This window comes from Hibiscus syriacus, unplaced genomic scaffold, assembly GCF_006381635.1.
Source record: "Hibiscus syriacus cultivar Baekdansim isolate YM2019G1 unplaced genomic scaffold, ASM638163v2 tig00001644_pilon, whole genome shotgun sequence".
In the NCBI taxonomy this organism is placed as follows: Eukaryota; Viridiplantae; Streptophyta; class Magnoliopsida; order Malvales; family Malvaceae; genus Hibiscus; species Hibiscus syriacus.
This window is the reverse complement of record NW_024061878.1, coordinates 5,173,586-5,184,640: the sequence shown is the minus strand read 5'-3', so window position 1 is coordinate 5,184,640 and position 11,055 is coordinate 5,173,586.

Sequence of the window (11,055 nt, the reverse complement as noted above, 5' to 3'; positions counted from 1 at the left end):
AATATGCTTAATAAAATGATACACCAATATTTTAAGTGAAAACTCTTAAAACAATATATACGGAGAAAGAAGAATTTTTTTACTAATATCCAAAAATAAAAGCAAATACAGGAGAGTTACATCATTGACTTAAACCTAATCTCTCATATCTAACTATAGGATGGTATTCATTTGATTATAAAGAAAACTTATGTAGTAATTACTCTAGTAAAATTAGATTTTTTTTACTTGTAAGTTTACTCTTTCTTCTATTTCACTTATTGTATTTTAAAAGTTTTTAATTTAGTAAGGCTTAATACAAAAATAAGTGCCTAAAGAACGCCTCGAAAAAGGTTTTAGTGCCTAAATAAATTTTTGCTAAAAATAGGTGCTTAAAGTTTTCTCTGTTATATTTTTAGGTGCCTACCGTTAAAAAAACGTTAAGTTACATGTGCCACGTTAATTTTTTTTTAAAATAAAATATCTTTTAAAATATTTAAAAAAACTCTAAACGTGACACATGTCACTTAACGATTTGTTTAACGTTATGCACTTAAAAGTGTAAAGGAGAAAACTTTAGATACCTATTTTTAGCGAAAAAGTCTTTAGGCTCCAAAAGTTAATTTCGAGTATAGTTTGGACACTTATTTTTATAATAAACTATTTAATAACTAAACTTTATATATTTGTATGTTTTTGTCACAATACGTTAATTTTCTAACGGCATTATGATGTGGATTAAATGAATACTTTTAATCATTAAATCACAGATAAAAAAAAGAAAATAATTAAAATAATACATGCCCTAAATAATGGTGTTATTATATAAAACCCCAAAAAAATAATATTTGAATGGTAACTCCAAACATCATTACTTGGAAAAATACTCACCAAACTGCACATGTAGGACTACGTTTCAGAGAATACTTTCAAAAAAAGACCTCGCGTTTTGCGTAACGTGAGGTTCCTAAGATATTGAAATGTCTCATCAATTTATCGTATTTTAAAAATTTTGAATTTTGAAATTAGATTCCATAACCTCTCGTCCTATGAAGCGCAAGTTTCGTCTGAATACACTTCTTTTCAACAGACCTCGTGCTCTGTATAACACGAGATTTCTTTAATCTCGCTTTGGAAAGGGTGCGATGACTCCAATAAATAGGGTCCCCTCAACCAAAGTCATCATATCTTACTCTACAAATATCTATCTCTTTTTGTTTCTTTCTCTTATCTATTCCATTATTCGGTTATAATAGCAAGATTACCGAGGCTTGATTGAAGGCATGAATTCGATTATTAACAGAAAAATCTGGAGGTAACTTTTATTTATTTATTTATTTGAAGGGGTTTAAACGTTTGTTGACATGTTAAATCAACAGCTTCATGAGCCCTCATGATAATATCCTTCCGTATTTGCACGAAGCCTGTCTTGGTTATGTTAGCACTATAATTGGTGGTACAAATTTGCATCATCCACTGATAAACGCATTGCTAGAACCGTGGAGGCCGAAGACGCACACTTTTCATTTTCCTTATAGGAATGAGACTATTGCCCTTGAAGATGTTGCATTCTATCTTGGGCTTCCTATTGACATAACGACTATTATAGGAATTGTCGATGGCATTTAGATGAAGGGAAGATCATGACTAAATTTTTGGAAGACAATTTTACGTAGCTACATCCCAATGTTGATCAAGTAATTAAGGAGGTAATTTTTAAATTCACATTGATTGATTTTGATTGTTTTATTTATAATATTAAAATTTCATTTTATTTTATGTTATTGTAAATTTTTTACGATAATTTTTAAATTTATGATTGTTTTTTATTTTACAGCGATATGCTCGTGCTCATATTTTACGAGTTATTGAGGGGAACTTGGTGTTAGATAAATCCTAGAACAAAGTGCATCTGATGTGGTTATATCATCTACGCATTTGGAAGACTCCAAATATAAGAGCTGGGGATCGACAATGTTGACTTTTCTATTACGGGAGCTTTGTAAAGCCATTGATCCATACAAACAAGTTATTGGAGGGTGTCAGAAGTTGTTGCAATTATGGGCTCGGTTGCGAGTGTCATTTTTACGCCCGATTTCTACACAACTGACCCCATTTCTATTTCCTCTACTTCATATATAATTAAAAAATAAACTACGTTTATATAATTAGATTATTATACATTTTTTAGGGTTTCACAAATAATTATTTTTTTTATATGAATGATAGGTGGACTGACACAACAACTCACACCCACTTACCAAAAATTCTATGTGATTTTATATTGTTAACCGATATGATGATAGGCGAGGTAATAATTACAATAGATTTCTTTTTTTTTTAAATTTAAAAATCATTTTTAATTCGATTTTATCTAACTTAGTTAAAAATTGTAGGTCATGTGCACGCCATACAATGACGATGCTATTTGATCGTGTACTCTGACTGAAATAAGTCTCAGTTTGGGCATTTGGATGTGGATGTTCATGTTTATAGTCTATGAGATAGTCGAGTGGCATCCAACCGATTAGGTGTTGTGGCAATTTAACTATGTCTAGACGATTCCGCTACCACTAATAGACTTGGACGAATTTCATCACATAATATGACATGGGAAGACGAATATTAATTAGGAGATTCATTATGTTTAATGGGTGTCGCAGTGGATGACGAGATTAGATAGGCAGTTCGTTTGTCAACTCATCTTTGACCACAATGTTTCAAATGATTACATGTTGTGGTATGAACAATATGAGAAGTCGTATATACTGACCAAAGAGGAGCGATCACAAGAAATTTATGTATCTCCCCAAAATTGACCGTCGATGCAACGTCCATCGGCGCAACGTGGTGCTAGAGATGAAGATGAATCAAGCCAGACAAGAAGAAAACATGCTCAAGTCCCGTTATCGGGAATGACACGGGCACTTGCACAGTCCGTAGGAAAACCTCAGAAACTGGTGCCACCACATTCATTCCACTCGATTTAGTCAGCATTTTTAGCATCTTTTCAGCATATGCCGCCTCCAAGGTAAGGTTTTTTCATGGACATGTTGCGCTCCTTATCGATGATGGTTGTCCCTTCGTATTACCTTATTTTAACAGTTCAACCACATTATCTGTCATTTTTGTATGCATCTTTTCCATCATCGGTATTTCAGTTTCCACTATTGGTAACAGATTTTGAATTCGACAGTGTTGAGCAGAGGCCATCGGAGAACATATTCTACACTAGTCTCGGTCTTAGTGCCAGTAGTTGTACTACACATGTAGATAGCGATGACGATGATGATGATAATGATGATGATAATGATGATGATGGTGGTGGTGATGGTAGTGATGTTCATGGTGATAATGATGATGTTGATGATAGCGATAGTGATATTAATGATACTAATGATAGTGATGGTGATGTTGATGATGGTGAAGATAGATTGATTCATAGGAATCCGCGTCAGACTTGTAGTCCACCACAGTGCAATACTGGTGGACATAGGCATCATTATTTATTTATTTTTTGAAATGACAAATATGTAATGATTGAAAAACTTTATTGTAATTGTTTTTATTAATCAAACTCGAGTTCCATATTTAATTAATCAAACTTGCAAAAATATATTAAGTTAATCGGACAAATAAAATATAGCATATACAGTACTACACCTAACTTATGATAATTTTTTAATACAAAATAAAGGACCTCACGTTTGGTAGAAAATGAGATCCTGCCAATTCAGGAATCCCCGCGGACTTGGCGTTTTGTGTAACGCGAGATCAATTAAAAGCGTGCCTGCTAGGCTACGAGGACTTCTATAACTAGGGCTTCGCAAGTATTTCTCCTCACATTCTTTTTGAGTATTAAAAATCATGTACATGTGAGAAAATTTTTATGGTTTAGACCTTTATTTTTGGTCTTCCGACTCTGACTCCGATGATTGAGATTCAAGTTCGTCTTCAGATGAGGAAGAGTGGGTAAAGGATGTAATAAAGTTGATAGTTGAGGATCATAAGAGTAAACTTGAAGAAGCTAATAAGAAGATGAAAATGGTGGATGAGGAGGAAGAGAAGAAGAATTATTATGAAGACTTACCAATCTGACATAATGAACAAATTCGAGAGAGGAATGAAAAAAATATAAAACTTAAAAATGAAAAATGTAAAAACTATGTAGTTTGATATTGTCATAAAAAATAGTATTTGAAAAAATGTAGCTTTTATTTTTTAAGTTTATCATTAAATCGAATCGAATATAATGTTAATTTTTTTAAATTATTAATTAACTTTAAATTATAAATTTGTTTAAGTCGTCCTTCAACAATATGATAATTAGTTGTTTGGTTTGATGCATAAATACTTTGAGCACCATCATATTTTATGAAATTTATTTTAAAACTAATTTATAAACATATTAAAAAAAAGAACTACACAAAGTTCAGTTCAGTTCCTCAATTATTTCTCTTTCTCCTAACGTTTATGGGCATAACGTAGCATAACTACCTCCTCGTCCATTTAGTCTTGTGACGATCAAGTTGCTGTTACATTACTTGATGAAGATGTTTCTTCCTCAAATTTTATAGTCAACTCGATGTTCATACCACCAATACGTGTGTAAGCCTTAAACATCTTCCGAAGGTCGCTTGCATTTGATAAGGTAAACATGTAATGTGCTTCAGGGCCAGGCTTATCAACATGAACTTTTGCTTGCATCGAAGACATTTGTATTGTTGTAGATTTTTTATGCTCCATTGAAATAAAAGAATACAACTTATCATTCTTTATCTTGGCATTGAAGGAAGTGTAGAAATAAGTTCTGGAATGGAACACAACTGCAAAAATCTTGCTATTAAATATTTCTTTTATAAAGGTATCCATCCAACATGGTTATCGTTCGTATTTATAGATATTTTTTCAAATCTCGTACCTTCAAAAATGTGAGGCCATGAAATGTCAAATCAAATATGTATATTAGTGATGATGCCATGCTAGAAATCTCTACGGACCTCGTGTTCTGCATAACGCGAGGTCCCTGTTAAGTCAATAATCTCAATAGAAAACATGTTTTTCATAACGCGAGGTCGTTGCCTATATAAATGATATAGAATAAATTCCACACTCCTCCAAGGATGAAGAAGAATGGGTTGGCTTGCTTGTTTCCCGATCTAGGATGAACAATAAGTGTTGTTTCCCACTTTGAAAGCTTGGGTTTCAAATAAGAAAAGTTTAAGTAACAGTAATGAAAGTGATAAAGAAATAAAAGAAATAGACGGAATATGATAAGGATAAGATTATAGAAATATAAGAGTGGGCTACAGAAAAACGAGATGATGATGATGATAAGTTTGTACGTATTGAAGATATCCTTTGTTGATGAAGATGGTGCACTCCAATGGTTATAATAATGGTGATAGTATCTTAAAGAAGGCTCAAAGAACAACTTAAGTTAAAGAACATAAACCTAACCTTTATATGTTTCTTTAAGGGGTGCTAAACAAGGACTTGGGCCCATTATCTATAAAGACAAAGGAACCACAAGTATCAAGGTGGAAAAGTGATAGGGCTGATGCCACAAGTATAGAATACTTGATAAGTTGATATAGTTCTAAAAAGAACTTTGAAGACAAAAATCTCATATAGATTAGTTTGATTAGAGAAATGAATTATCTCTTACAAAGACAAATACATTGGCTATTTATAGTTTTCAAAGGGTTTTGAATGAATAATCATGTAACCCATTGAAAATAAATGTTTTAAAGAAAATACATGGCTTTAAGTGAAAATACATGCTCTTAGACGAATAGAAAATAGTTGATTCGGCTGTAGGGATAAATGCATATGTCCTTGGATGAAAAATAAGGCATTAGTTTAGTTTTGAATCCATTTGAATGACTAGCTTGAATGGGTGTGACTTCTTGGATGATTTCTTCATATTTCTTCATGATTTATGCACATTTTGAGCAAAACAACTCTTCGCCAAATTTGTACCTCTTGAAGTGAAGACTTTTCATGAACAATCACTTTGATGAAAGATCACAATGCTTAGGGGTAACCCTTAATGAAAAGGTATATTGTAGGATGAATGAGCTTAAAGTGAGTAGGTCATAGGTGCATAGAGACATGATGAAGTGTTTAGCAGCTCTTTGTGAAAAGGTAAGTCTCGGAGAGGCACCTATTCGCGAAAAGACATAAACTGTGAAAAAATGACTTTGTGCAGAAGACATGTCCTTTGATGGATGATTTCATCCGTTCAGTTCCCCATCTGATTTGAATAGTCTAGATAACTCAAATCTTCAGCCCAATCCAGCTATGAGCTGAAATATAACTCACAACGTTTCCTAGCTTTGACTGTGAGTTTCCATAGAGTTGTCCTAGATTGATTCCACTAGATTTTACCTTCATCTTGTAGCTTAATTTAGCTCTCTTGCTCATAGTCAAATGTACATTCACACAAAGAACAAAGATAAGTGAAAGATAAAGTTTCAACATAAGATATATAATGCATGCCTAAGTATGGATGCAATCTTATAATATAAGAATGATATGTATAGCCTAAGGTAATGAGTGCATACTAAACATATAACAAATGTATCTTATGTTTAATATAATCATGTGGACTATAGGTTATATGCATGACTATCATATAATATGGAATTAAACATATAATAATAATATCCTAAGAAATGATATGTAATCATGGCATATATATGAATGATTTGGATGACATGATATTCCAAGAATATAATAAGATATGAATGCGAAGGTATAAATGAATAAAATACATAAAAGATGTAAAGTAGGGCAAAGTATGAAGATACTCCCTTCATGGTAAATATCCAATGTATGTGAAGTATATGAGAAATGATAGAGTTGGTTAGGATCACATCATCCCCTTCTTTTTGGTGATTTGTCCTCAAATCGAAGCTCCTCGCCATTAATTACTTCTTTGGTGTAGGAATACATGAATCCTTACTTGTCCTTTTCTATAGAACATTCAAATCTCTTTGTTTCCCTTTGAACTTCATTCTTGTGTGAAACAACAAATTAGATGAAAAATGCACAAGTCCATTGAGACCCTTCTTTGGAAACGCCATGTCTTTTAGGAATAAGACTTGTCCTTTGAACTACTCCTTTAGGAACATAATGTTGTTTGGATGAGGCACTTATCTATTCGTTTGATTCATCATGGTGGTTGATGAAAAGATCCATATTTCGAACCCCCTCAAATAGGTAAGAACATCAACTCCTTTAAACTTTGTTCCTTCCCAAATTATGACTATTGAGTAGGTGGATAATACTCGCTTCATATCCTCAAATCGATCATCACAAGTGAAAATAACTCAATATAGATGAATCATATTGTTGCAAAAGAAAAAATGTTAGAAAATGAGAAATTATTAACAAAATGAATGGAACCAGTGTTGATGTTTGATTGGTGTTGGTTGCTGAATTCTCTTTAGGATTGGCAATGTACTCAGAATGTTATCGAACATAACTCTTGGAACTCCAAGTGATGCATCCTTTTGAATTTGATGAGTCTTAACCTTTGTAACTTCAAGCGACATGTATTGTGGGATACCAAGACTCACGCCTACTATTCTTTAAAAGGCATGTTTCTTAATTCATCACTTTAAAAATGTATGTATTTGGGCTTGTCCTGTAAAACAAAAGAAAGAATAGGAGAAAAATAGGGTTAGATAAAATTTGTTTTTCACTTTCCTTTTCTTCTTCATACTCATTTCTCTCACTCCCATGCTCTTTTTGAATTCTTTCATTCTCACACTCTTCTTTTTGAATTATTTCACTCTCATACTCTTCTTTTTGAACATGTTCATTTTCAACTTCAACTTCTTCTGCAAGTTGTGCATATTCAATTCCATCTTTCTTTTCAACTATAACCTCACTTGTAATCATTCCATTTACTTTGGCTTCTTCTTTAGACTTCTTCAATTCTTCTATATGTGATTTGAGAACAACTTGGCATTCATTAACTTGATTTGGGCTTAATAGAGCCAATGTGATCTTTCTCCCATCATGTTAAAAGGAATATTGATTGGTGAATCCATCATGTGTGGCCTTGTTATCAAACTGCCATGGACGTCCAAGTAAAAGATGACTTGCACTCGTGGGCACCACATCACAAAGTACTTCATCTTTGTATCTTCCTATGGAGAATAAAATAAGCACTTGTTTTGTGACTCTGACTTTTCCCACGTCATTCAACAATTACAACTTGTATGAATTGGGATGTTTGGTAGTCTTGAGGCCTAATTTCTCTACTATTAGTGTACTATCAACATTAGTGCAATTTTCTCCATCAATGATCACCAAACACACCTTTCCTTAAATAAGGCATTTGGTATGGAAGATGTTCTCCCTTTGTTCATCATCTTGTGATTTAATGTTCAAAGTTATTTTAACAACAAGGACACTGTTAGAAATATAGGGAAAAGACATCTTAGCTGGAAAGAATTAAAGAATGTGTAATAAGACTTTACCAAGTACGCTCACAAAGACTCACGAGAATATTCCAAAGGAACTTTAAATGTGCAATAAATCCACTCGTACTTGCACTCTAGGACTTTATAGATTTTACACGTCCTCTTCTAGTCTCACCACGCTCAAGCCTTTTACCACTAAAATTTCTCTTGCTAAGTTCTTAGAAGAACTAACTCAAGACTTTGGCAAGTTTCAATCATGTGCGTCGACTGAAAATAAGGTTATGGTAGGGAAGAAAATATGACGTAAAAAGGGAAGGCTTATAAGAAGGAAGAAATTGGTGACTTACAAAGCTAAAACAACACTTACAACCCCTTCTCGAGAAACAATCAAGTAGAACGTTTCTTCAAGTTCAGTTGATGATGATAGATGTTGTGCCTTCTAATTCTTGAATTGAATGCAACTTCATTTTGCTTTTTCTTTGATTCCTATACTTCTTTCCTATATTTTTTTTTTCTTTTTGAACTCCAATTGAAATAATGTTGGAGCTTTTTTCTTTTGGGTTTTCTTTTGCACTTCTCTTTATGTTTTCTTTTTTCTATGTTGTTGCAACGTTTTGTTTTCAATAGACACTTCTTTGTTGATCCACAAATGATCTGATAACCATTTGATATAGAAGACCACCCACACTCTTCCAAGGATAAAGAAGAATGGGCTACCTTGATTGTTTCTCAATAAGTGTTGTTCTCACTTTGAAAGCTTGGGCTACAAATAAGAAAAGTTTAAGAAACTATAATGAAAGTGAGAAAGAAATAAATGAAATAGATGGAATATGATAAGGATAAGATGATAGAAATATAAGAGTGGGCTACGAAAGAATGAGATGATGATGATGATGATGATGATAAGTTTGCACATCTTGAAGATGGCCTTTGTTGATAAAGATGGTGCACGCCAATGGTGATAATAATGGTGATAGTATCTTAAAGAAGGCTTAAAGAATATAGATCCAACCTTTATATGCTTCTTTAAGGGGTGGTAAACAAGGACTTCGACCCATTATCTATAACGAGATAGGAACCACAAGTATCAAGGTGGAAGAGTGATAGGGTTGACGCCACAAGTATAGAATACTTGATAAGTCGATATAGTTCTATAAAGAAGTTTCAAGAGAGAAACCTCATAAAGAGTAGTTTGATTAAAGAAATGAATTGTGTCTTACAAAACCAAATACCTTGGCTATTTATAGTTTTTAAAGGGTTTTGAATGATTGAGCATGTAACCCATTGAAAATATAGGTTTTAACGAAAATACATGGTTTTAAGTGAAAAGACATGCTTTTGGACGAATAGAAAGGAATTGGTTTAGACTTAGGGATGAATGCACATGTCATTGGAAGAAAAATAAGGTGTTGGTTTAGTTTTGAAGCCATTTGAATTCCTAGACCGAATGGATGTGACCCCTTGGATGTTTTCCTCATATCTCTTCATGATTTAGGCACCTTTTGAGCAAAAACTCTTCACCAAAGTTGCACCTCTTGAAGTGAAGACTTTCTATGAACAAACATATTGATAAATGTCATAATGCTTGGTGGTAACCCTTTATGAAAAAGTATGTTATAGGATGAAGGAGCTTAAAGTGAACTGACCATAGGTGCATAGAGACATGATGAAGTGTTTGACAGCTCCTTAGGAAAAGGCACATCCCGGAAAGGCACCTATTCATGAAAAGACACAAACTGTGGAATAGTGACTTTTTGTAAAATACATGCCCGTTGATGGAGGATTGCATCTGTTCAGCTCCCCATCTGATTTGAGTAGTCAAGCTAGCTCAATCCAAGCTCAAGTGCAGCTGACTACTTTTCCTAACTTTGACCGTGAGTTTCTATAGATTTGTCTTAGGTTGATTCCACTAGCTTTGAGCTTCATCTTGTAGCTTAATTAAGTTCCCCTCCTTAGAGTCGAATGTACCTCCACACAAAGAACAAAGATAAGGGAAAGATAAAGGTTTGAAATAAGATATATAATGCATGCCTAAGTATGGATGAAATGTTATCTTATAATATAAGAATGATATGTATAACCTAAGGTAATGGGTGCATACTAAACATTTAATAAACTTATCTTATGTTTAATATAATCATATGGACTATAGGTTATATGCATGACTATCATATAATATGACATTCATAAATGATGAATGGAAATATATAATAATAATGTCCTAAGAATTGTTATGCAATGATGGCATAAATGTGAATAATATGGATGACATGATATTCCAAGCATATAATAAGATATGAATGCAAAGGTATGAATAAATAGAATGCACAAATGATGCAAAGTAAGGCGAAGTATGAAGGTACTCCTTTTATGGCAAACGTCCAAGGTATGTGAAGTATATGAGAAATGATGGGGTTAGTTAGGATCACATCAATAAAGCATTCCCTTCTGGTGGCATTTTAAATTTTAACGCGAGGTCTCTTCTTATAAGTGGCTCTTCTTCTGGTGGCGTGACTTGGCATGAAACTTATAGATCATTATATCAATATTGGTGCTATAAGTTATTCCACCCGAAAAGGATACCTTTTATAAGGACATCACCTTTTGAGTTTCTTCCATCAAACATGGCCTTCTTGAGAAA